At 35.2% G+C, this 27,462-nt stretch overlaps 2 protein-coding genes across 5 annotated transcripts in view; one reads left to right on the top strand and one right to left on the bottom strand.

Moving 5' to 3' along the window:
• The window catches only part of NOD1 (nucleotide binding oligomerization domain containing 1), a 141,052-nt gene extending 113,590 nt beyond the window's left edge, over positions 1 to 27,462 (top strand). For all 3 annotated transcript variants that reach the window (XM_082397944.1, XM_082397943.1, XM_082397945.1), the window contains one exon: positions 1 to 27,462. This exon is cut by the window's left edge and continues 15,355 nt beyond it. The gene's annotated coding sequence lies outside the window, so the exon portion shown is untranslated.
• Positions 26,427 to 27,462, bottom strand: part of ZNRF2 (zinc and ring finger 2) — a 92,838-nt gene continuing 91,802 nt past the window's right edge. For both annotated transcript variants that reach the window (XM_082398022.1, XM_082398023.1), the window contains one exon: positions 26,427 to 27,460. The gene's annotated coding sequence lies outside the window, so the exon portion shown is untranslated. The remainder of the gene's footprint in view (positions 27,461 to 27,462) is intronic.

Raw genomic sequence — 27,462 nt, 5'->3', positions numbered from 1 at the left:
AACTGTGTCCCCACTTTCTTGACAATTACTCCTCTATAAGAGAAAAGCCTATAGTGAGGGACACAGACCAGATAATTTGTCAGTGAGGCTGGTTCTGATGGCTGCTAAGTTCAGAACATTTCATCTCATCAGCCCTGCATCCTTAGAAAAAACTCTGCCTTGGGTCACTGTATTACTTGAATCCTTCCTAGCTTCTGGTGGTTGCTGCAATCTTTGGTCTTCCTTAGCTTATAGCTGCAGCCCTCCAATCTCTGCCTCTGTCATTACATAGCCTACTTCCCTCCTCATGTGTCTCCAAATCTCCCTCTCCTTACAAAGACACCAGCCATTGGATTTCGGGCCCATCCTAACCCAGTATGACCCCGTCTTAACTTCACCCTATTTCCAAATAATCTCACATTCACAGGTACCTTGGGGTTTAGACTTCAACAAAAGTTTTTGGCAGACAATTCAACCCACAACAGTCACCTTTCAAGGTATTTTAAGACTTACTTTCTATAGTTGTGTCTTCCTAGATCTGCTTTTTTCTTTTTCTTTTTTTAAAACCAGCCCTCAGTTGGCAATCTGGTCCTTGACCAGATTCTGGAGACATGCCATTGCACAAGCACATAATCAATGCAATAATCCTCATGAGAACTTTTTAGTCTAAGTTTGCATTCCCTTCAGGCCAAATACCTTCTCCTTCATGATACCCGTTACATTGTTAAATCATGTACACGTCTTTCCAAGTTGCATAATTTCATCAAGGACAATTAGGTATTGCAATGGTCACTTCGGAGAAATCTGACATGAGCAATGTTGTTCATCTGACAGGCACTTTAGCACAAAAAGGAAACAAAATCCCAACTATCCAATGGTCTGTTTCTACATTCCATTTGAAGTGGCATAATGCGGGTACTGGTAGACTGCTACATATAAGTTATTTATGCAAATGTACAATAACCACCTAAAAATTATATAGAGATACATTTATTAACACTGTAAATAAATTTAAATGGAATACTAAAAAAATGTTCAAGTAACTCATAAGAAGGTAGGAAAGATCAATGAAGAACAGAAAGAACAAAGAGAATACAAACTAGCAGACTTAAATCCTAAGATACCAAAATTACATTAAATGTAAGTAGTCTATACATATGATTTAAAAGAAACTGACCCAATAGATAAAACAGTATTTTTCTATCTATAAGAAAGAGATGAGACAAATTACCAACATCATGAATCAAAGAAGAAATATCACTACAGACTCAGAAGACATTAAAAAGATAATAAGGGAAAACACCTCTATGCCCATAAATTTGACAACTTGGATAAAATCAACAAATTCCTCAAAAGCTACAACTCTCCAAATTCACCCCAAATGAAACAGATAACCTGAATAGTTTTGTAAATACTAAAGAAACTCAATCCACAGTATAAAACCTTTTGATAAAGAAATCTCTGGGCCAGATGGTTTCATTGCTTAATTGTATCAAACACTGAAAGAATAAATAACAGCAATTTTACACCATTTCTTCCAGGAAACAGAAGAGAGGAAAGCACTTAAAATTGAGTTTTACAGGTTTGCAAGATACAAGATTCACATACAAACATCAACTGAATTTCTATGTACTAGCAACAAACATATCAAAAATGAAATTAAAAACACAAAACCACTTACAATTGCTCCACAAAAAAAACAGAAATGCTACAGTCTAAATCCAACAAAAGATGCACAGGATTAGTATGAAGAAAATTACAAGACTCTGATGAATATATTTTTAAAGACCTAAATAAAGAGAGAAATCTACTGTGTTTATGGATTGAAAAATGACTTAACACATTAAAGATGTCAAGTCTCCCCCAATTGATCTACAGGCTTAATGCAATTTTTATCAAAATCTCAGAAGGATTTTTTGTAGACATAGAGAAGCTTTCTAAATTTATATGGAAATATAAAAACAAAACAAAAAATTTCAGAAAGAGGGGGACTTCCCTGGTGGCGCAGTGGTTAAGACTCCGCGCTCCCAATGCAGGGGGCCCGGGTTCAATCCCTGGCCAGGGAACTAGATCCCACATGCATGCCGCAACTAAGAGTTTGCATGCCACAACTAAGGAACACACGTGCTGCAACTAAGACCCGGTGCAACTAAATAAATATCTTTAAAATTTATATATATAAAACAAAGACAATGTAGTATTGGTAGAGGAACAGGACAGAAGAGAAAAGAGTGCCAGAAATAACCCATCAAGTACAGATTTTGACAAAAGGGCAAAAGCAAGTCAAAGGAGAAAAAAATGGCTTTTCAATAAATGGTGTTAGAATAACTGTACATTTTTAGGCTTCAACATAAACCTCACATCTGACACAAAAATTAACTCAAGATGGATCATAGATATAAATGTGAAAAGTGAAATCATGAATCTTTTAAAAGACAACATAGGAAAGAATCTTAAGGGTTAAAGCAGAGTTCTTAGCCATGACACCAAAATCATGATCATAAAAGAAAAATACCAACAAATTGAATTTTATCAATACCAAATCCTTTTGCTATGAGAAAAGACCCTGTTAAGAGGATGAAAATACAAGATATGAACTAGGAGATACATTTGCAATTCACAGTTCTCACGTGAGACCTATTTTCAGAATATGTAAGGAATTCTCTAAATACAAGAGTAGAAAACAAAAAATTCAATTAGAAACCTACTAGAATGGCATGAAAAAATCCACAATACCAACTGCTAGTGAGGATACAGAGCAACTGGATCTCTCATACATTGCTGGTGGGAATATGAAATGATACATCTACTTTGGAAAAAAGTTTGGCAGTTTCTTATTAAGTTAAACATAGACTTACCATAAGAATCAGCAATCATACTCCGGGGTATTTATCCTAGAGAAATGAAAACACAAAAATCTGTCCACACAAAAATCTGTACATGAATTTTATAGCAGCTTTATTCATAATAGCTGAACTCTGGAAACAATCAAAATGTCCTACAAAAAGTGAATGGATCAACTGTGGTACATCCATACAATGGAATACTACTCATCAATAAAAAGGAAGGAACTATTGATACCTGCAATACATTGAAAGGATCTCAAGGCTATTATCCTGAGTAAAAAAAAGCCAATTTCAAAAGGTTATATATACTGTATGATTCCATTTATAGAAATTATAAATTTCCATTTTGAAATGACAAAATTATAGTGAGAAAGAACAGATCAGTGGTTGCCAGTGGTTACAACTATGGAGAAGGTATGATTATAAAAACGTTAGCATGAGAGAATTTCTTTGTGGCGATGGGAAAGTTGTATATCCTGATTGTTGTGGTAGGTATAGGAATCTATATATGTGATAAAATGTCACAGAACTATGCATTTTAAAAAAAATGCGTGTAAAACTTGGTAAAATTTGAATAAATCTGTAGTTAGTTAAAAGCACTGTACCACTGTCAACTTCTTGTTTCTGATAAGGAACTATGGTTATATAAGGTCTTACCACTGGGCCATCTGGGGAATTCTGGGTGAAGATACACAGGAATTCTCAGTCCTATTTTTTGCAATTCTTTGTGAGTATAAAGTTACTTGAAAATACAGCTAAAAATTGGCAGAAGAGGCTTCTAAATACAGTCCAGATTTTAAAATTTCCCTAAAAGACTCTTTCCCTAGACCAATAAAATGTAAAAACTTAAAAATCTGCCTCACTTGTGGATTCACCTAAACCCTGTTCTGCACTTTCCAGTTTGTTATCTTGCCTTTCTCTTCTCTCCTTTTCCATCTTTGGAATGATCCATTATAATTCAAAGTCCCTTAAAATTGCAACCTCTGTATGAAGAAGTCCCTAATACGTCAACTTCTAATCCTGGTTATATTCAGATCATTGTGCCATCATTAAGGACTTCCCAAGTCCTGTCCTGGCCCATATACTCCAAACTTTCTTGACCTCATTCAAGCACTTCTTTCCATCGATGGGTCCAGGAGATGCAAAAACTTGACACTGTAAACCACTGGAAAATTCTCCCATTCTAGCCAAAAAGAGGAAGAACTAGAAGCCTCTAGGCAATCATAAAGGAGACCCAAGGGAAACTGTAGCATCCAAATTCCAATGATTCCCTTAGCCCAACAAGATGATTATCTCTGACGGAAGGATAGAAACAAACCTTTCAAATGGACACAGGTTGTACTATAAATCCTACAACTCATAGAAAGTATAAAAGTATAAAGTAAGTAAGTAAAATTATACTTTTCAGAATTATATAATTACCAGGTAGTAGGTTAACTTTTCCCATCTCATCTGCCTATAGCTGGCTCCCTCCTCCCCTGCCTCTTTTCCCTAGGAATTATTTTTTAAAAATTAATCAAAAAGTTATCTGTTGTTACTCACATATTCATCTAGTCCAGATAAAATTCGAGTAAAATTTTTTAAAGTCTCAAGCTTTACACATATTGCCTTTTCAATTTTTTCTTGCTAAAACTAATACAGGAGAAAAAGTTAATTGTTAGTTTAATGGCATTAGATGCTAGGCTATCAGATTCAAAAAGCCGGAAAGTTAAAACTTTTCACATAATATAAATTTTGGCTTTATGGATGGAGGTTCATCGTATATCAGAAATAAAAAGAGTTATACTAGAAAAGAGTTCACGTAATATTCCTGATCATATCCCTTTGGACAAATTGGAATGACTTCAGTTTAAAAACAGCTCTCGGTCTTCTCACTGATGTACCATCACATAAAAATCATCTTGGTGCAACGTACTGGTTTGTACAAGACTTGGATTTAACGTTTTTATGATTTGAACTTTTCTAAATCGCTTGCATTTTAGGTCAAGTTGATTTAGTCATGTGTAATTCTTATTATGCTACAAACCATAAAGACTTCATGTGTACACTTAAATTGCAGTTTCCCAATCCATAGTTAACTTTGTTAATAACTTAGGTTAATGTTAAATTGAGCTAAATTAATAAACAATCTTTGGATACCTTGACAATTTCTAAGAAAAAGATACAAAATGCTGGTCACATAATATGGTTTTAATTTATGCTTGTTTCCTATTTTTAAAATTATAGAATGACTAAAGAGTAAGTGCAGATGCCTTGGAAAATATTTATTTTTGCAAAATCTTAAAATCTATAAAAGATACAAAATGTGCAGCCATGCATGGAGAAAAAAATTTAAACACTTTTTGGTTTTATGTATTCTAGTTCTGTGTTTGGAGGAAATAAAATGAGTTATTTTGGTTAAGGCAGTAACTAATAAAATGGTTGAGACTATATTATAGTAACAAAATAATACATCTCATACACATCAGATAATGAATATGGTTTAACTATTTATTATTGAAACTGTTCATTTTACTAAGATGGTATATTCAATATAATAGGTAATCCTATTTTAAAGCAGAACTAAAACTTTAAATTACATGTTTACATATGTCTTAACAAATATTTAGGAAGGCTTTAGAAAGTTGCATTAATGAAAGGCAGACAGAGCCTTCACTGTGAATCATTATTTGGGTGATATAACACAAGAATCAAATTAAAATTAGGGTTTTCTTTCTATAAAATGACCCAACTTATTTTGTGCCCAGATAGTAGTTTCTTCTTAAAGATAAAAATATTGTGAAATCTATGTTTTTGGCATACTCTTAAATACTTTTTTCAAAAAGAAGGAACTTTGTGTTAAAGTTTCTTATAATCGTCACTTATTGCTGCTGTTCTTACATTGTCAACTTGTAAAAACTGCAGTTAGATACTTCTCACTATGTTTCTATCTTGTCTCCTTGTCAATCTTCTTTATTTTTGCCTTTCCCAATTTGAGAATACTAAAACTTCCAATGTGTCTTTCACAACTCAGTGTTTTTTGGGTATCCTGTAATGGTTACAAGGTAACTTGTGATTTGCTTCTTCACATTATAAAAGGAAGAAAAGTAGAAATAACTGAATTTGTTTGGTAATTTGAATTTTAACTAACTTAAAAGTATTTTGAGAGCTCTCTTTAATTTTCAAAACTAGGGCTAAAAGAACAAAAACTTACAAATCATAAGAGAAATTTTAAAAAGTGTTTTAATATCAGAGAAAAACTACCAATACCTTTGAGTCCTGATGAAATAGACCTTTCCAGGGGATCTTAAGCTCGAGTCTTAACAATCCTCTAGGAGCAGATGATCTTCAGATGAAGACTGCCAACCCAAGGTCCTCAGATCAAAGAGATGATGACAAAGTAGACAGCCTCCACACAACATGGCAGAATAAGATTAATTTGCTGATATCTCAGATTTTCTTCTTTACTGCTTATCTTATTTGTTACCGTACTTTGGTGCCCCCTAGCCATCACCTAATGTTTTCACAGAATGCTTTCACAATTCTCACTGCTGTATTTTCATTCTCCCACTGTCTCTGCGGTATAAGAAAAGGCAAAACCCCTCGTGTGTTCTTCTCAGTCCAGTTACTGCTCTACATCTGATTGACTGCTAGATTATTTTCATCCCCAACCTGACCTCATTGACAAAAATTTAAAGTGACAGCTGTTACTTTATATGCATAGGATGGCAGGTCTTTTATGATATTTGAATTTTCCTCACATTTATTAACCCCAACGCTTCAGTCTTATAAAAATTGGAACCTAACCTCAAGTCAACAAAATACTTCTGCTGAAATCATTACTGTACAAACATTATAAGCTCATTAGGAGCGGGAACAGATACTGGCGCTATCCTGGTGGCAATGGTCAGTCTGTTTTCTTCAGAGACTCTTCAGCCTGATTTGGAAGAATTCTTTGCCTTCACTCAGGGAATCTGTCTGCCTCAAGGGACAAGCAGTTGGCTCAAGTCTAATGTGATAAATGTTATTTATACTACCAATATAGTCTAACACCCATCCTTGTTTTCAACCAACATATCACAGTTTGTGGGATACAGCTAAAGCAGAGCACCAAGGAAATTTTACAGCATTCTATACAAACTCTTTCAGAAAATAAAAGAGGAAGGAACACGTCCCAACATCTTTTAATGAGACCTCCATTACCCTGCAAAGATACTGCAAGAAAAGAAAACTATAGACCAACATCCTTCCTGGCCACAGATGCAAAAAAAAAAAAAAAAAAAAAAAGGAACATTAAATGATCCTTAACTAATATTAGCAAATTGAACTGAGAAATATATAAAAGGTTGGTTCAACATTCAAAAGTCAGTGAAATTCATCATATTAGCAGATCAAAGAAGAAAAACCTTATCTCAATAGATGAGAGAAAAGCACTTGACAAAATTCAATATCCATTCATGATAAATTGTCTTAGGAAATAGGAACAAAAGGCAACTTCCTCAATTTTATAAATGGCATCTACAAAACACCTACAGCTAACATAAACTTAGTAGTGAGACTGAATGCTTTCCCTTTAAGTTCCAGAACAAGCAAGGTTCTCAGCTTTTAGCATTTTCATTCACATCACACTGGAGATCCTAGCCAATGTAATAAAAGGGAAGTAAGGAATGGAGAGAGGAGGGGAAGGAGGGAGGGAGGAACTAGAAAAACTAAAATATTTGGTGAAAAAAAAAGAATAAAGTTGGAAGACTCACACTACCCTCGTTTCAAGACTTACTACAAAGCACAAAGCTACAGTAATCAAGATAGTGTAGTACAGGGGAAGGGCAGAAACAGAGGCAGAACAGAGAATCCAGAAACAAACCCACACATGTACAGATAATTGATTTTTGACACAATATAATCAAAGAACAGTGTTTTAAACAAGTGGTGCTAGAATAATTGTTCATATGCCAAAAAAAAAAAAAGTCCCTCAACCCATACTTTGTACCACAGTAAAAAAAAAAAAAAAAATTGGAAATGGATCACAGACTAAATATAACACCTAAATCTTCTAGAACATGAGTCAGCAAACTAAGGCTCATGGGCCAAATTCGTCAAATATGTGATATAGAAAAATAGTAAGGCAGGGTAAGGAAAACAGGAGATGTGAGGGTGAGGGGAGCTCAATGGGCTGGTAAGGTATTCCTGTTTTGTACTGTATGGTTAAGGAAAGTCTCTCTGATAAGGCAACAGCTGAACCAAAGCAACAAAAAAAGTGGAAGAGGATGCTTGTAGAGACCTGAAGGAAGGTCACAGGCAGAGAGAAGAGCAAGTGCAAAGGATCTGGTGCAGGGGCTTGCCTGCTGTATTTTAGGAACATTAAATGATCAGTACGGCCACAAGAGAACAGGAGGAAGAGCAGGGGAAACGACTTAGAGAGAGCGAGCCACTGGAATGTATACATCTGTGTATGCATGCACACACTCCATATGTTATAGGGTCTTTTAGGTCATGGTAAAGACTTCAGCTGTGGCTTTGAGTAAGATGGGATCCATGGAGGATTTTCAGCAGAGGAGTAACATGATCTGATACTACTTAATGGCATCCCATGAACATATAGGCATAGAATAAGAGTCTGGAATGATATATACCAACAAATTAAGGGAGGAAAAAAATTAAGGGAAATGGGGAAAGGAAAAACATGATGTTTTCTCCTTTGTGCTTTACTCGTATTTTTGAAAATTTCTACAACAAATATCCAGTATTTTGCTGAAAATTTTTTATTTGAAAATATCTAAAGGATTAATTATTAGAACCATCAACTAAAATAACCTTTTTCTTTGCTTTACCTTAAGCTCCGAACAATTATACACAGCCCATTTCAGCTCCTAGGACAATAAGCAAAAATGAATATTAACTAAGCGGCATGTATGTGGCTAACAAATATCTAGAATGAGCCACTGACATTCAGGAAGGGCTTAAAGAGAATAAGGTTAACTGTCCTGAACAACTGTTTTAACTTGTACTACTTTCCTTCTTGCTTGAATTTAGTAGTATCTTTATTGATTTAACTTTGCTTGCCCATTTTTGGAAACTTGTCTGTACATTTCTCTTAACTGCAAGGATTCCAAGAGCATCAGGATGCAGAGACAAAGAGAAGCTTTTGTAAGAGCCCTGGTCAACAGAAGATTTAGAAAAAACACATGCCATGGGCACTGCTTGAGAAGTAGCCAAACATGAAGATGGTGAAGAAGGACCATCCCAGTGGATGTTCTCCAGTGTTTCTAGCAGAGTTCTCTGTTCTAGTGACTGCTGTGTAACAAATCACCCCAAATTTAGTAGCATAAAACAAAAATATCATGTATCATCATCTCTCACAATTCTGGGGGTTGAACGGACTCAGCTACGTAGTTCTCACCCAGGGTCTCTCGCATGGTTGTAATCTGATAGCAGCTGGGGTTGGAGTCATCTAGAAGGCTTCCTCACTCAAATATCTGGCAGCTGATATGGCCTGGGCTTCCCCAGAGCATGAAAACTTGGCCCCATGGGAAAACTTCCTGAGAGAGCCAGACAGAAGCATACTGCCTTTTCTAACCAAGCCTCAGAAGTCATACAGTATCACTTCCGCTGCATTCGTTAGAAATTAGGAGGGCCAGTCCATACTCGAGAGAAATGAAGTTGATATTTTACCTCTTGATTGGGGAAACACCAAAGAATTTGTGCACATGATTTAAAACTAGTTCATCCTCTGGCTTAAAGGCTATTAGATGGAATCAGACAAGAAAATAAATAACTCATGAAAGGCATTAGGCTAAGTGTGAAGTATTTACAAATTATTAATTATGGGGTGTGGTTCACAATAGGTTAGCACAATCAGAAGCAGCTTTCTCTAAGAAAGGACATTTTGAAAGGTCTTATAGAATGGTAGAATGTTCATAAGCAAAGATGTGAGGGGAAAATAATCTAGACATCCATTCCCTTGGATTGCTACAAAGGTCTTTTGAAGATATAGCAAATGATTTTGTTTAACTGGGGCTTAGGGTACATGGAAAAGAATAGTGTATGTGGTTGAAAAGATAGAGTTTGGTTACAGTATTAAAGTACTGTATTTCAAATCTGAGGTGTTAAAAGCTCCTAGGCACACTCAGGTGAGGTTTACGAAGGGCCTTATTCTCCTCAGCTACAAATTAAGTGCCTAAATAAATCTGTAACCATGTAGCCCCCTACAACTTCTCCAAACTGACCTTCAACTTAGGTCCTACTCCCCCTCATTGGGCTTTGAGGTTTCCACTCAATCTGCCTTTGGAGATAGAGGATCCTCAAGGTCCTTGACACATCTGTCCTCTCTGTTTAACCTCTATTGAGGCATCCCATGACTAATCAAGCAACCTACTTACTATAACATAGCTTCACTGATCAGCTCCATTAAGATAAAAGGGTTTGCTATTTCTGATACTAGGAAATCCTAGATCAACATCTTATCAACCTCTGCTTTTATAACCTCTCTATAATCTTCTGGTGGTATACTATCAAATTTCTGGAGCCAGGAACCCTAATATTCATAATCACAATTTTGGTTCAGTCACCTACCCATGGTTTTCCCTTGGTCAAATCACTTAACCTCAAGCTTCCTCATCTATGAAGATAAGGACGAAAATCCCTTTCTGACAAGGCTGTTGTAAGCATTAAATGAGATACCTGTGCTTAGCATAACGACTGGCACACAGTGAGTGTTCCAAAATACAAGATATCACTTTTATTAGCACAAGCTCATTACACAAAACCCTAATAAAAGAACTATCAAAGGGCTGATGTGAATAGCTTAATTAATAGTTTTATTTTTATCATGTGTGGTTAACCTATGCCCCTGGCATTACATGACTCGACAGTTTCATTTTATCCTCAATTATATTCTTCAGTTGCCCTCTTTTTAATTTATAATTTCAAGACGCATTGGTGGATAAGTAAACTTCTTTCACACAACATCTTAACAGAAGAAAATTAAACAGGGAAGAGGATATAGAACAATGGTAGATATAGCAAAGATAGAAAAATAGTGACAGAACTCAGTTTTGCCCAAAGTACAACTTGAACTTACATGTCCTGTTGGTGGGAGTGTTAAGTTGGATAAGACTTGAAATTTCAACATAAGAGTACTAATGAAATTATAGTTACTTCAACAGTGGTATAATGCTATCATCAAAACTATGAAATAAATCTGTATTTAACAACAAAGATATCTATGATATATTGTTGAATGTGCAGACTGAAAGACAACACGTATGGTATGACACTATTTATGTAAAATTATGTTTGCACAGGTTGATAAGTGATATATTCACCAAATATTAACAGTGGTTTATACTGTAAGATCTGAGGTAGTATTACTTCTTAAGTACTTACATATTTACTTTTGCAATTGTCTCAAAGAAAGATTTTACTTTTTTATCCCGCCAGGTATTTTTAAATTGAAGTACAGTTAATTTACAAGGTTGTGTTAGTTTCTGGTGTACAGCAAAGTGATTCAGTTTATGTATATATATAAAACTGTCTTCCATAGTGGCTGTACGAATTTACATTCCCAACAACAGTGTAGGAGGGTTCCCTTTCCTCCACACCCTCTCCAGCATTTGTTATAGACTTTTTAATGATGGCCATCCTGACTGGTGTGAGGTGATACCTCACTGTAGTTTTGATTTGCATTTCTCCTCTAATTTGGGAAGTTGAACATCTTTTCATGTGCCTATTGGCCATTTGTATGTCTTCTTCGGAGGAATGTCTATTTAGGTCTTCTGCCCATTTTTTGATGGGACTGTGTTGGTTTTTTGTTTGTTTGGTTATTGAACTGTATGAGCTGTATTTGTATTTTGGGAATTAAGCCCTTGTCGGTTGCATCATTTGCAAATATTTTCTCCCAGTCTGTAGGCTGCCTTTTCGTTTTATGGTTTCTTTTGCTGTGCAAAGGAAGCCTGTAAGTTTGATTAGGTCCCATTTGTTCATTTTTCCTTTTATTTCTATTTCCTTGGGAGACTGACTTAAAACACTGCTACAATTTATGTCAGAGAATGTTTTGCCTATATTCTCTTCTAGGAGTTGTATGGCGTTATGTCTTCTACTTAAGTCTTTAAGCCATTTTGAGTTTATTTTTGTGTAGGGTATGAGGGAGACTTCTAACTTCATTGATTTACATGCGGCTGTCCAGCTTTCCCAACACCACTTGCTGAAGAGACTGTCTTTTCTCCATTGTATATTCTTGCCTCCTCTGTCGAAAACTAATTGACCTTAGGTGTGTGGGTTTATTTTGAGGCTCTCTATTCTGTTCCATTGATCCATATGTCTGTTTTTGTGCCAATACCATGCTGTTTTGATTACTTCAGCTGTGTAGTATTTTCTTAAGTCTGGGAGGGTTATGCCTCCACCTTTGTTCTTTTTCCTCAGGATTCCTTTGGCAATTCTGGGTCTTTTATGGTTCCACATAAATTTTAGGATTACTTGTTCTAGTTCTGTGAAAAATGACATGGGTAATTTGATAGGGATCACATTAAATCTGTAGACTGCTTTGGGTAGTAGGGCCATTTTAAAAATATTAATTCTTCCAATCCAAGAGCATGCGATATCTTCAAAGGAAGATTTTTTAAAAGCTGTCCTGACTTGACTGTCAGCTAACAACAAATCAAATACCAGCAACCATCAACATGGTTTGAGGTATCACCTTGCTAGACATGATAAAGTACAGTATAGTATTTATGAAAATACTATCAAGCAAAAATTTGTCAACTCTAATAGTGGAAGAGTGCCCAATCAAGGATCTTCCTACCATTTGGATTACATCATCATTTACTGTGTACAAAAATGTAAAGCTATGCTAATACTTACAAACTGGTATCACCTTATCTTTAGGTCAAGTGCCATGGAAAACTTCCTACATTTCTAAGCCAAGAACACTTCCCAGCTTCAAAACATATTACAAACATATAGTGATCAGGACTGTGTGATACTGGCATAAGGACAGACATAGATCAATGGAATAAAACTGAGTTGAGAAATTAATCCATACATTTATAGTCAACTGATTTTCAAAAAAGGAAGATGGGGGAAAGAATAGTCTTTTCAATAAATAGTGCTGGAACAACTGGATACTTACATGCAAAAGAATGAACTTGGACCCCGATACCTCATACTATACATAAAAATTAACTTCAAATGGATCAAAGACCTTCTGACCTTACCTAAATGTAAGGGCTTAAATTATAAAATTCTTAGAAGAAAACATAGGTGTAAATCTTTCTAACGTTGGATTAGGCAATGGTTTCACAGATGACACCTAAACACAGGAAGTCAAAGAAAAAAATAGATAAAAGTGAACTTCATCAAAATTAAAATCTTTTGTGTTACAAAAGTCACTTATCAAAAATGTGAAAAGACAACCCAGAAAATATTTAAATATTTGCAAATCATATATCTGATAAGGGTCTAAGAATCCAGAACATATTAAAAAGAATTCTTGAAACTCAACAATAAAAAGACAAATAATTTAAAGATGGGGAAAGGATCTGAAGACATTTCTCCAAAGATATATAATAAGCCAATAAGCACATGAAAAGATGCTGAACATAGTCATGGAAATGCAAATCAAAGCCACAATGAAGCACCACTTCACAAAGTCACTAGGATGGCTATATTAAAAAAGATGAACAACATGTGTTGGTGAGGATGTGGAGAAATCAGAACCTCTATGCATTGCTGGTGGGAATGTAAATTGATGCAGCCATTTTGGAGAAAGTTTGGTAGTTTACAGAAAGTTAATCACAGAGTTGCCATATATATGACCCAGCAATTCTACTACTAGGTACATACCAAAGGTAATTGAAAACATACTTTTACAAAAAGACTTGTACACAAATGATCGCAGTAACACTATTTAAGATAGTAAAAAATGGAAACAATCCAATGTCCATCAAACAAATGTGGTATATCCATACAATGGAATATTATTCAACCATAAAAAGAAATGAAGTACTACTATGTTACAGCATGGATAAACCTTGAGAACATCATGCTAAGTGAAAGAAACCAAAGAACACATATTCTATGATTCCATTTGATGAAATGTCCAGAACAGGTAGATCCATAGGGAGAGAAAGTAGTTTAGCAGTTACCGGGGGCAAGGGGGAAGGGGACAACAGGGTGGGACTACTAATGGGCATGGGGTTTCCTTCTGGAGTAGTGTAAATGTTTTGGAATTAGAGAGTCGTGGTGGTTGCATAACCTTGTGAATATACCAAAAACACTGAATAGTACACTTCAAAATGGTGAATTTTATGGTATACTAATATTATGTCTCAATTAAAAAATTTTAAAAAAAGAATGATGGCAAACCTCTTGCCTGAAGCTATGTAAGAGAGAAGACGATGAAGCAGTATCTTTAAAGTACTGAAGGAAAAAAAATTACAATGTAGAATTCTATGCCCAGCAAGTTTTTTTCAAAACTGAAGGCAATGATTTAAGACTATAAATCTACAACAATCAAGACAATGTAACATTGGCATAAGTAAAGACGTATAGTTCAATGGAACAAAATAGATCCCAGAAACAGATCCACACATATCATTTGATTTTCAACAAAATGCCAAGTTAATTTCAACAAAATGCCAAGTTAATTCAACAGGGAAAAGAGAATCATTTCAACAAATGATCTAAATAAGCTGGAGAGTCATATGGATAAACATAAACCTCAATACTTACCTTCACACCATATACAACAAGTATCTTGAATTGTATCACAGATCTAAATGTAAGAGCTATGGAGAAAGATCTCTGTATTAGGCAAGGATTTCTTAGGACACAAAAAGCATAAACAGGAAAAAAATAAGGAAATTGAACTTCATCAAAATTGAAAACTTTTGCTCTTTCAAAGACACTGTTAAGAAAATGAAAAGGCAAGCCACAGACTGAAAGTATTTGCAAATCATATATCTGATTACAGATTTGTGTGCAGAACATATAAAGAGCTCTTGCAACTCAATAATGAAATGATGCACAACCCAACTTAAAAATAAGCAGCCCTGTGAGACTTTAGGAATAACTGGGTAAGAAGTATGGCAAATTTCATCCCCACAAAATACTGATAAAATTTGACAAAACTATCATTTCAAAACTGGAAACTGACCAAAGGCATGCAACAAACAGGCGACATTTACTTAAGAAAACCTACTGAATCTTGGCAAAATCAGTGGGAGCCCAGCACTTCAGCCTGGAGCAGCTCCACCTCTCCCCAGAAATCTCCCAAGTTGGTGGCACTGTAATTCTACCAGAGTGGGCAGGCTGTATCTGCAGCCTTCCTGCTGCAGAGGTTGGACTGATGTGGAGCAAAATGTAAGAAAACTCATGCTCAGGGGTATTGTTGGAAAAAGTATCATCCTGGGGGCAACCAGATTAGGCCAAACATTACAGCTAGCCTGAGGATGAGACACTACTTGTGCTAAGCAACAGGTGAACAGAACAGCAGAAACTTAACATAGTGATATGGGGATGAGATAATAGTGAGCCTCCAACATATCCTCAGGCTGGGATGGGATGACAGCTGCATGCATATAACCCAACAATTCTACTTCTAGGTACTTACCTAAGACAAATGAAAAATATATATCCACACAAAGACTTGAAGGCGAATGTTTCTAACAGCATTATTCATAACAAAAAAGAGTGGGAACAATCCAAATTTTATCAATCAGTAAATGAACAAATGTGGTATATATCAATACATACAACAGAATACTATTCAGCAAAACTAGGTAAAGAATTATTAATACATGCTAAACATGGGTGAACCTCAGAAACATGTTAGGTGAAAGAAGCTAGATGCAAAAGACCATATTTTGTATTATTCCCTTTATATGAAATATCCAGAAAAGGGAAATTATGGAGACAGAATATAGACTAGTGGTTGCCTAAGTGCTGAGAAGGGGGAAATGAGGAGTGATTGTTAATGGGTATGAAGTTTCTTTATGGTGATGAAAATATTATAGAATTAGACATGCTGAGGATTGCACAACTTTGTAAATATACTAAAAGCCATGGAATTGTGCACTTTAAATGGTTGGATTTTATGGTTATGTAAATTATACCTCAACCAAAACTGTTAAAATAGGACAAATATTTGAACAGACCTTTCACTAAAAAAATATGAGTGGCAAATGAGCACATAAAAAGATGCTTAACATTATTAGTGGTTAGGTCAATTCAAACTAAACCAGAAGATACCACAACATACCCACTAGAATGGTCAAAATTAAAAAGACACTGATGTGGCAAAATCCTCATGCATTGCTGGTGGAAATGTAAAATGGTACAGCCAACTCTGGAAACAGTCTGGTGGTATCTTATAAAGTTAAACAAATATTTACCATACAATTCAGTCATTCCACTCCTAGGTATTTATTAAAGAGAAATTAGATCACATGTTCACATAAAGATTTATATATAAATGTTCATAGCCACTTTATTCGTAATAGCCCCAAACTAGAAATAGCTCAGGTGTCCACCAACAGGAGAACGGATGACACACTATATGATATTCACATTCATATACTACTACTCAGCAATAAAAAAGAACTGATTCAAGCAACAACACTGATGCCCTCACAAATATGCTGAGCCAAACAAGCCTGACACAAACAAAGTACACACTGAATGTTTTCGTATAATCTATAGTGGCACAAAGCAGATCAACGGCTGTCCAGGCCTGAGGATGGATGGGTGGAAACTGACTGTAAAGGGGCTTGAGGTAACTTTTGAGGGGGGATGGAAATGTACTCACCTTGGTTGTAGTGATAGTTTCACAAGTATATGTGTGTGTCCAAACTCATCAGACTGTATACTTACAATGGATGTTACTGCCCTATGTAAGTTATAAAGTATTAGTTGCTTTTAATACGCTGAGAAGAAAAAAATTTGATTAGAAATATAACACTGTTCTCATTAAGGAAACAGGCCTCTAAAAATGGAAATGAGTTAACAAATCTGTCTGGTTGTCTTTACTGTAATTATTAGGGATGTAATATTCAACATGATAAATATAATTAATACTGATGTATTATATATGAAAGTTAAGTCAGTAAATCCTAAGAATTTTCAGCACAAAGAAAATTTTTTTCTTTTTCTTTTATTCTGTATCTACATGAGATGATAGATGTTTAATGAGCTTATTGTGGTAATCATTTCAGGATGTATGTAAGTCAAATCATTACGCTGTACACCTTAAACTTACACGTGCTTGATAAAACTGGAAAGAAAGAAAAAGAGCTAGATTTCATGCATCCATCCATGTTACTTATATATCTGCTGTGCCATAGCTGATTACCAACTTCTGCTAGGAATACTGAACCATAAGCTCCCTAAAGGCAGGATCTATCTTTTTTCCTGATCAGTGTTCACAAAGTGTCTCACACAGTATCTTCCATCTCTCAAATGTTCAATCAATATGTGCTAAATGAATGAACCACTTCAGTTAACCCTGCATTCTAGTTCAAGTAACTCCCACACATTTTTCTTCACGGTGAGAAGACTTCTGAAGATTACCAACATTAAGAATGAAAACTATATGAGACTATAGCTACTCACACGCCCACACAGTTACCACAGTGCTTTCTAGTGATTGATGTGAGTGTAATAAAACATTATCTTTGAATTATTAACTGCTACATTTTTCATTCCTTGCATTCCTGGTTGCTTATGGCAGCTTACTCAGTGACTCATTGGCAGCTGCTGCTTCAGTAGGGAGAGACAATATGGATTAAAACAAAGACAATTTCAAGTGTCAAAGCTGAGTTTTTGAAAGCCAAAGGAAGAGCCGGGAGCCTGAAGGCCAAAGGGCTTTTGATTTATCAGAGCCATGTTCTGGAGGCAGAAAGGGCTTTTAAGAATCTATAAGCGTTGCTGGGCAAATCAAGGATGTGAGCCTGGCTGAATAAAGTAGTTTATTCTACGAACCACAGAGCTGGGAAGAATGCATAATAATACAGGAGCAGTTTTCTCATTCAAAAAGATCCAAGAGTTCGATCAAGCAGGAAAGAGAATTGGAGGGGATGAAGCTACAGCTTAGTTGCAGAGGTCTGAAAACATGTTTGGCACTCTCCTCAACGGCTGACACCCTATTTTGGGGGTGTGAGGAAACCCTAGATAAGGGCTGTACACTGGCTACACAACAGGATCACACCAGAACAATCAACTCAAGAATCTCTGGGGTGGGATCTTTAATATCTTTAAAAAGCTGCCTCTGCCTTCCCTTCCTACCTTCTGAGTTCATCTAATGTTTAGCCAAGTGCTGAGAATCACTGGCTTATGAGGATCCCAAAGCAGAAGAGTATAATATCTGTCTTGCCTCGGTGTAGTCCATTCTTGCAGACAAACTCCCTGGCAATCCCACTCCGACTCCTTTCAACAGCTCACTTGAGCACAGAATCGCACACAAACTAGAGAACATCTTACTGAAGAGAGCTTAGAATTTACTGGTGACTCTCAAGCTGGATTTTGAAGAGTCTCAGTTTTGTGACTGAGGGTCAGGTGAACAAGTTTAGAAGTTTAAGCATGGATGTGGTAAAAAAGTGAACTACTGGCTAGAAGGCCTGAAACTCATGAAACTGCCCCCACAGAGCTCAACACAGGGGACAACTTAGACTAGTGCTATCATCAGCACTGCTCACAATTCCTACTCATTTGGCTAAAACTTCATACACTAATTCCTAACTATCAAACTGACCAGTTATTCAGAGCCTGTGTGTGCTCACCAAAAAAACTGATGGTGACAAAAGCCAGTGACATCTATGAGAGCACACAAAGAGGATTCATTAGACCATCAACCTTTTCAAGATATTTCCAGCCCTTTTCATTGAAAAAATCTGGCAACTCTGCCTCAATTTAGTAACAACATAGGACTAGCTCTGCTCATGCGTAGTAGCTACATTAACTTTGAGAAACTCAGGTCTTCGGAATTTGGTATTACAAGGATTTCAAAAATATTCATGTTAAGGACAGAGTAGAAAAACAACCTCCCAGTCATCTAGACCTGTGAGTCCAACACGGTAGCCACTGGTCTCATATGGCTCTTGAGCACTTAAAATCTGGCTAGTTCTGAATACAGATGTGCTATAAATATAAAATATGTACCAGATTTCAAAGACTGAAAAACAAAAAGAATGTAAAATATTTCATTGATAGTTTTTAAACTGATTATATACTAAAATGATAATAGTTTGGATACTGAAATACCTCAGGAAGGCCTTTATAGCCTTTGCAATGTTTGAGTTCCAGCAATGGTTGAACCATATACCGTTTGACTTCCTTGATGGCTATCCTCTGAATACCTGGACATGAATATCCTTAACATTTACAGATTTAATAACATTTCAAATATTAATGAGTTACTCTGAAAGGCTCATGACATACAGTAACTTGATATTTTCCCCAAATACAAATTTACATTGCTAATACTGTACAGTTTGCTTTCAGTTATCCAGCTACTAAATGATCAAGACAATTCAAAAGCATTTAAATCTCAAACTGATTTTGTTGGGAGGATATTTTTTGGTCAGGTACTTTTAGAAATCTCATAAAATAATGAACACTGAATTCGTAAGTTTACAGGAAAGAACCACAGAAATAAGGCACTGTATGGTATAACAACTCTGTCATTAAGGTACTTACTGCAGAAAAACTGTTTTCACTCCATGTGGGAAACCAAATTTTAAATCATGTGGTAATATTTATGAATATAAGCATTTTTGACATTTTAGAACAATTCCCTTTCAGGTGTGTTAAGTTTCTATTATTCTCACAGGCTTTCCTTGTAGAAACTCCTAGTCTAGGAAGTTCCAAGTTGTCTTCAGGAGCACCTTTGAAACAATTTGGAGATTTTGTGGAAGTTCCCATGGATATGCTGTTATTAGATTAGTGAATGGCGGGGGTGGGGGGGGCTTGACTCCTTGACCTAATCTAATACAAGGATATCCCAAGGTCTTTCAGGAACTAATAAACCTCTTCTGGCCTTCCTCTTGCATAGCCTAACCCTCTCATCCCAACAGCAATATCCATCAGGAAAACAGGATTCATCCTTCCTATTACTAAAAAGACTCTGCTTCCAAGAGTAGTAGAAGACTGGTACAACGGAAAGGGTATGGGACAAATGAATCAAAGAGAAAACCTCAAGAATGCTTCAGAAAAAAAAAAAAAAAAGAATGCTTCAGAGTACATCTTGGCATTTCACTAAGCAAACCTACTTAGTGAAATGGCTCTACTCCAACAGGTATCTGAGGTTAAGGGGGAGATTAGTGGTGGAGGAGTCCAAGTCACCCAACCCAGATGTCGTTTATCTAGTTCAGTGTAGCCCACTTACCATGAACTTCTAACAGTGTTGGCCACATTTTTGTCTAGACATCCCTTGAACTCTAATACACACACACACACACACACAGCAAGCAATTCCTGTCTGGCTTCTCTCTCAAGGCTCTGCCTCCCACTTAAGATCTTTCATGTTAGAATTGTTGTTCTTTATCTCTAGTTCTCCCTCCAGCAGATACTTCTGGCATAATTGGCTTTTCCCGAGGAGAGACATTCTGTCCTTAAGATTCCACCCTTCAGGGACTTCCCCTGGTGGCGCAGTGGTTAAGAATCCGCCTGCCAATGCAAGGGACATGGGTTCGAGCCCTGGTCCGGGAAGATCCCACATGCCATGGAGCAACTAAGCCCATGCGCCACAACTACTGGGCCTGTGCTCTGGAGCCCACGTGCCTAGAGCCCGTGCTCCTCACAAGAGAAGCCACCACAATGAGAAGCCCACACACCGCAACTAAGAGTAGCCCCTACTCACCGCAACTAGAGAAAGCCCACACGCAGCAATGAAGACTCAACACAGCCCAAAAAATAAAATAAATAAATAAATAAATTTATTTAAAAAAAAAAAAAGATTCCACCCTTCAAGATGTGGAAAAAGTACAGCTGGGAGTTGTCTTGGTCTTATCTGTCATCCCTTACATCTAAATGACTACCAAGATGAGTTAAGTTCTTCCATCTTTGCTTTCCCTATTGTCATTGCTTTAGTTTTGCCCCTCATCATCTTGCCTGAATTACTATAAATTTTCTACAGGTCTCTCTACCTCTAGTCCCATTCGTCTCTAACCTGAAGGGAAAATCTGATTGTCTTTTTCCTGCTTAAAATCCTTCAATCATAGTTTGGCACATACATCTCTTCATGATTTGTCACCTGCTTACCTCTCTAGACATAGCAATCCTCCAAGAGTGCCATGCTTGTATGTGCTAAGCTTTCTGCCTGGGAATCCCATTCCCAGCCTCCTGCTCCACATGTCCTTTTATCCATATCCCTTAGAGCTATGATTATTCTTAAAGACTTAAGTCATTCTCTTGCCTAGTCTGAGTTTAATGACCCTTCTCATTACCTCCACAACAGCCTTTGTGTGTACCAATGGCTATCATGGCATTTATTACTCCGTATTTGCTTCACCCACTAAAGATTAAATTCCTAGAGGTCAGTTTTCCTTGATTTCTGTATTCTTGGCTCCCTAACAGCCCACAGAACCAAGCAGTGCTTAATATATAACTGCTGAAATAATAAATCTCTAGATTTCAGCAAGAGCAAGATCAGAATCTGCACTGTCCTCTGGAATACTTAGGTTTCTTCAACATATCAGTTAAGGTTTATGACTTACTCCTACACATCATGAATGAAGAGAATAACAAAATTTATTCACAGATGGGCACAAATATTTTTATTGTTTATAAAAACTACTAACATTATTAAGTGCTTACTCTGTGCCTGGTGCATAGACGTTACTTTCCCATTTAATCCTCACAACAACCCTGAAGTAGGCAGAAGTATTACCTCTTTTTATAGGCGAAAGCGAGGCACAGAGAAGTATCTCGTCCAATGTCAAGGAGATGGCAAAACTCGGCAGTCTGGCTCCAGAACTCATGTGGTTAACCATTATGCTACAAAATTCAATACCTCTTCCATCATGAAAATTGTGCTTCAAAAGATTAATAACTCTCCTTTTAAAAACATAATGGAATGTTACTAAAATACAATCTAAATTTTAAAAATTATGATTGTGCACTGGCAGACCATCCCTCCCCAAAACTTAATAGCTCTCCAGTAATATTTCAATTACAAATTTACAAAATAGGTTTTACATTAGAAATTTCACAGTACATCTTTCCTAACGGTTACGATAAAAAGGCCTCTTTGTCCATTACCACTACAAACAGTCGTTTATTAAGCTATTGCAGAATTTCAACTAATATTTTTAGATCCAATTTTTGTGGTAATGGGCTGAATTGTAAAAATTCAATTTTTTTCTGTATACAAAAATAAAGAAACTGTGACATCAGTTAATTCATGGTAACCTTTCAGCATTCAGGTAATTCTGTTTTATTGTAATGCACTGTTAACTTCTAGACATAAGGGTGGATATGATAAACTTCCTTGAAAACATTCTTCTCTTATTTTCTACTTCTAAATAATGGGATAATTTGGCAAGATCATTTGGAAGTCTTATTTATTAAAATATCAATAACGAATTGTTCCATTTTAGTTTAGAACACACTAATACAAGTTGTTCCTAACACGTTTTCTATATTTCTTGTGATTGATGCTTTAGATACCTTATTTAACAGGAAAATATTTTCTAGTAGAGGAAATTATAAAGTATTACAGAAGAGTTGAGGAAACCATGAACAGAGCAGTAGAGGTAAATATCTATCATTATCATGATTTCCAAATAAGGAAACTCATATAGTCATTGCAAAGCAATAAAATGTAATGGACTGCTATAATACAGATCAATATCATCATCAAGTTCCAAAATCTCTTTTGTATCTCTCTATAGGGTCTGCTAACTGTATTACATGCACACAGATGCTCAAAATGCTTTTGACTAATAATGAAAGCTTTTCAAGATGCTGGCACCAGATTCACTGGTAACAGGATACTGATAGAACTCTAAGTTTATAAATATAAATCATCAGTATTTATCAATCTCAGCATACCAAATCAAAAAGGAAGTCATGAGAATTTAGTAATAGAAGAAATTAATAATCACTTCTGATTCTAAGACTCGGGGTCCTGAAAGGTGCCTCACAGTCCAGGGCAGAGTTAAGAAGCACAAGGTTGGTTAACAGATACTATAATATCACTTTTTAAAATTTCATTTATTTCTGGGATGTGAGTTTATGCCATGCCACTCTTTACCTCTCTATAAACAAGCAACCAACAATCTATCTTATTATTAGCTATTGGTCTAAAATTAATGATGGCTTAAATATCTGAAAATATGTCAACTCCCCTAAGTATAGTAATGTTGCATTTTCAATAAAACTCAACATTAACGTATCTGGTTTTCTTTGATGCCTTTTACTTTCCATAGAGAATCAGATACCTTAAAAGACGAGGTATTTCCCATTCATATAATACAGGGATTCTGTGATTTGAAAAGAACATCCAGTTTCTTAGCTTAAGCACAGCATTCACAGAATATGGTATTTGAAGTATTGTCTGGGTAAGTTATTACCAAAAAAATTTTACCAGCTGTTCCTGAATAAGGATCACTACTAGGAGTATACCAAGTAGCAATTTCCTGTAAAGAAAACCAAGTAACAATTTAGTTTCAGAATGAAAAGATCTGGGTAGAGAAGGAAAGTGGACAACACAGATAACGTAACTACCATAATGTTCCTCACAGTATGTTGTAGCAAAGAAAAAGATCAGAAGTTACATACTTCAGAAACAAAGGGGAATGGGCCAAAGACAAAATATTGGCATGCTAGAATTTTTTTTACCTTAGAATATATCTAAGAAAGAACAAGGGACACTTCACATTTAACCACTCACTGTCAATATGTTCTGAGTTTACCTCACGATAAATCAAAATGCAAGAAAACGGCCCAAATGAATTAGAAAACTTCCTGTAACTAACAAACTGTACTCATATTTAAAGCAATATTTACCTCTATGTAGTTTTATAAAATTCCTAATAATCTGATTTATATGGAAACTTTCTCTTTGAAAACATAAGATGATTGGATATTAATATCAACATATAATGTGGATGTCAATCAGATGGTAAGTTCAATTATTCTTTAATTTTAAAAAAGAGTTTCATGCTTTGTTCAAATGTAGCTTATTGTTAGAAAATTTCCCTTCTTTAACTCTCTTTTAGTAAATAAAATTAGGTAATATTTACATTAAATTTACAGTCTCTTTTCATTTAAAGGAATACCCCTGTGACTTGCTATAATATGTTAAACAACTGCTCTTAAACTTCACTAAACCCAAATTTGGCAAGCGAACTAAGCTTTGAAAAAAATCTGGTATTTTCGTTAACTCATTTAAACTGGAATCTTTTTGAAATACATACTGCAAGTATGCTCCTCAGGCATTTTGGGGCTGCATTCTAGTAGACTGTTTAGTATGTGAAAACTTAAATAACTGTATAACATTTAAAAGAAATAGAAGACTTGCACTAAGAAACTAAAACCTACCCAGTACCCAACAGTTTAACATGACTTTCTTAGTTGTTTTGGCTACCACAAAATAATGAGTTATAGAAACCATTATTTATATTTCAATCAGACACTGCTCTTAAAACACAATCTATATCTGATTTATAACCAGATCTGAAAAACACAGATGAAGACTATTCTTAGTTTATTTCTCTGGGAAAGAGCCAAAAGAAGACAATAATTGTACTCATATACATTCTTACGCTCTCTTACACATTTAGGGGGAAAAAAAGCCAGATCACCGTAAGATGAGTCAAAATTGGCAATAAACCCATTATGAAGAAAAGAGCGGCACTGAAGTGAAATTTCAGAACACACTGCTTTCTATATACCCAACTGTGATCTTATTTGAAAACAAGTATTTACAAAGATTCTAGAAAACTATAACCAACTTGATAACTAGGGTTTCATTCTTTATTTTGTCTCCATAATATTCAGTTGTCAGTAGTTTCAGCTACACATTTAAACATGTAACGTGATTTTATGTCCTACTTACACTATTCAGTGTCTGTATATAAACTTACAAATATTATAAGTGACATTATATACAATATTACTTATAATATTTTCCAGATTAGCAATTTTGAATTTAAATAAAAACTGGAGCATCTGGGCTTTAAAAAAATGTCAATTTCTAAATTCTTTTCAGGAAGTCACTGATGGAGACTGAATTTAAAGTAAAAAAAACAAAATGCTACCTTTTGTAAATTTTAACAAAAAAGGGATCACTATAAACAGATTTAAGTAGATACTGTTCTAGACAAATAATGAAGTAGCACTTGACACTGACAAACACTGAACTTTCTCTTAAACCACAGGAGCTTCTACTGTAGGAGCTGCAGCACGGAACCGTATGACAAACAAAGGCTAAGTGAATACGACTGTGAGTGTATGGTACAGGATAAAGAAGGAAAAGGGAATTTAGGCCAATAAACTTTAAAAGTCAATGAGTAAATTATATCAGAAAATCAACTTCCAAGAGAATATCAATAGTTAACTACCACAGCTATAGTAAATCTTTTCCTTCAAGAATGCAAGACAAGAAAATAATTCTTACCATAACAATATACCAGTAGAAAAAAAATTATTCACATTCTAAGAGGTTTTTCTTGGTGTGTGTGTGTGAGAGAGAGAGAAAGAGGGAGAGCAAGAGGGGAGAGAAAGCTTACAAAATTGAAAATGTGAACTAAAGTGTATTCATATTAAGATTTTGTGATAACAGAAAAAATTTAAGGAAAGAATATTTTCTTTGAGGGAAGAATATTTTCCATAACTGGTTAAAAAAAAAGCACCTATGAAACTGTGCTGTCAGCTGTCACAGTGGAGGTTTTGGACTCTTCTATCAACTGCAGCATAACAAAAGACATTTCACAGTAATAACTTTAGGGAAAACATTACCTGGTTTAGGATCACACTGAAAGCAATGAAAAACTCTTTTAATTGTTTATAATATACATATTTTTCTGGGTAGCAGCAGTTGCTCCTGTACGTGCCCTTTTAAAAAATATGAAACAGAAGCAATAGAGTAGAAAAAAAATTGAGAAGGATAAGAATAGCAGCAATAAACAGAAAAGCAAACACTTACATACATTAAAGAAAAGCTTAAAATAAGGAAACAGTACTGTGTAACTCTCAATTATACTGAGTAAAGTGCACTGCTTAAATTGTTCACTGATAATATTTTCCCTATGTTGAAAACATGAAATCTATTTATTGGTATTTTTGATATTAAAAAAAAAAAAAAAAGACATTCACTGTTGCAGCCCTGATAGCTCTCTTCCAGTATTTTTTAACCATTCAGATGTATTTTGTGGGAATATTTATTCACATAATTTTGCTTAATACATTTCTTTCTAAACAAGACTGAATTTAAAAGTCTCTAACATTTTCAATTACAGTAATAACACATTAATAAATTATAAATTAACAAAATCTTCATGTTTGCTTTAAAAAATCATTTATCAAATGCTAAACCCCAGATTATCTGGAAAATTAAAGATGCAAATTGCTATAAATCTGGCATCCCAATTAAATTCTGATTTTTAAAAGTATATAAAAATGTCCCTCAAATTATTCCAAGTTCCACTCAAGAAAATTTTATTTTACCCTTTTCATAAGTTATTAAGTTTACAACCTGCTAAACATTTTACCCAAATGTAGGAAAACTGCCTGGAGATGCAAGGCACAATAAAATAATTACATGAAAAAGAACAAACAAAAATACCGGTTAAAACAAAGTTACTGTAGCTGGAAGCACTTAAAATTGGTAATTAGTATTTTTTTAAAGTTGCATAGCTGCAAGATGATTCATTGCTGATTAACTAACTGTTGAGCAGTTTTATTTAAAAAGGAAACAACATATTTAATAAACTGCAATTCTGTAGATAATCCAAATTTAATTAATTAAAATGTAATTATGTAACTTGATTTTTTTTTACTCTTTGGACTGCATTCTGATAATGTTAAACCTTTAATTTAAAGTATTAACATACTTCAGCTTTCCTATGTAGAAGTCTATTTTCCACTCTTGGGGGAAAAAAAAGAAAATCAAAGAACTTGAGATCATGGTCTACATTCAGAGAATGTTTTACTGCTTGATTACATTTCTTGGTTTCACATTCAAGACTTTAATTTTTAAGAAGTAAATTACGTGGTCTTCAATTTAAGAATAGATGAATGCAGGAACATCATGTTGGGGAAAATAAAGGGAACCCAAACTAAAACCCAAAACAAATTAAAAACAACTAGTTGCGCAGCTCTAGAGAACTTAATCAAAAGTAAATCAACTTTTAAATCAGTTAACTTTGGTGTCTGAATATAAAATGTTCATCAGTATTACCTATGTAGATGACTATTAAGGGATGTGCAGCATTTTCAAAATCCCTGTGTGTCCTTTATATGCATGTTTGGTACACTGAGTTCTGTGACAATTGTCCTCTCCTCAGCAGGATTTTTTTCCCTGTATGATTGTCCATCTCTGCATTACTGAGTCTCACAGAACTTAGATTTCTGGCTGAGTGTGCCTGCATTTTTGTTTTTGCTTTTCCAGAGATAAATCTTCATATCCTCTCAGTTTTTCAAGCATCTTGAAAAGACAAGGAAACCT

Source organism: Balaenoptera borealis, assembly GCF_965194805.1.
Source record: "Balaenoptera borealis genome assembly, chromosome: 7".
Taxonomy (NCBI): domain Eukaryota; kingdom Metazoa; phylum Chordata; class Mammalia; order Artiodactyla; family Balaenopteridae; genus Balaenoptera; species Balaenoptera borealis.
The sequence above is the reverse complement of the archived record's forward strand: the minus strand, read 5'-3'. Positions and strand labels throughout refer to the sequence as shown.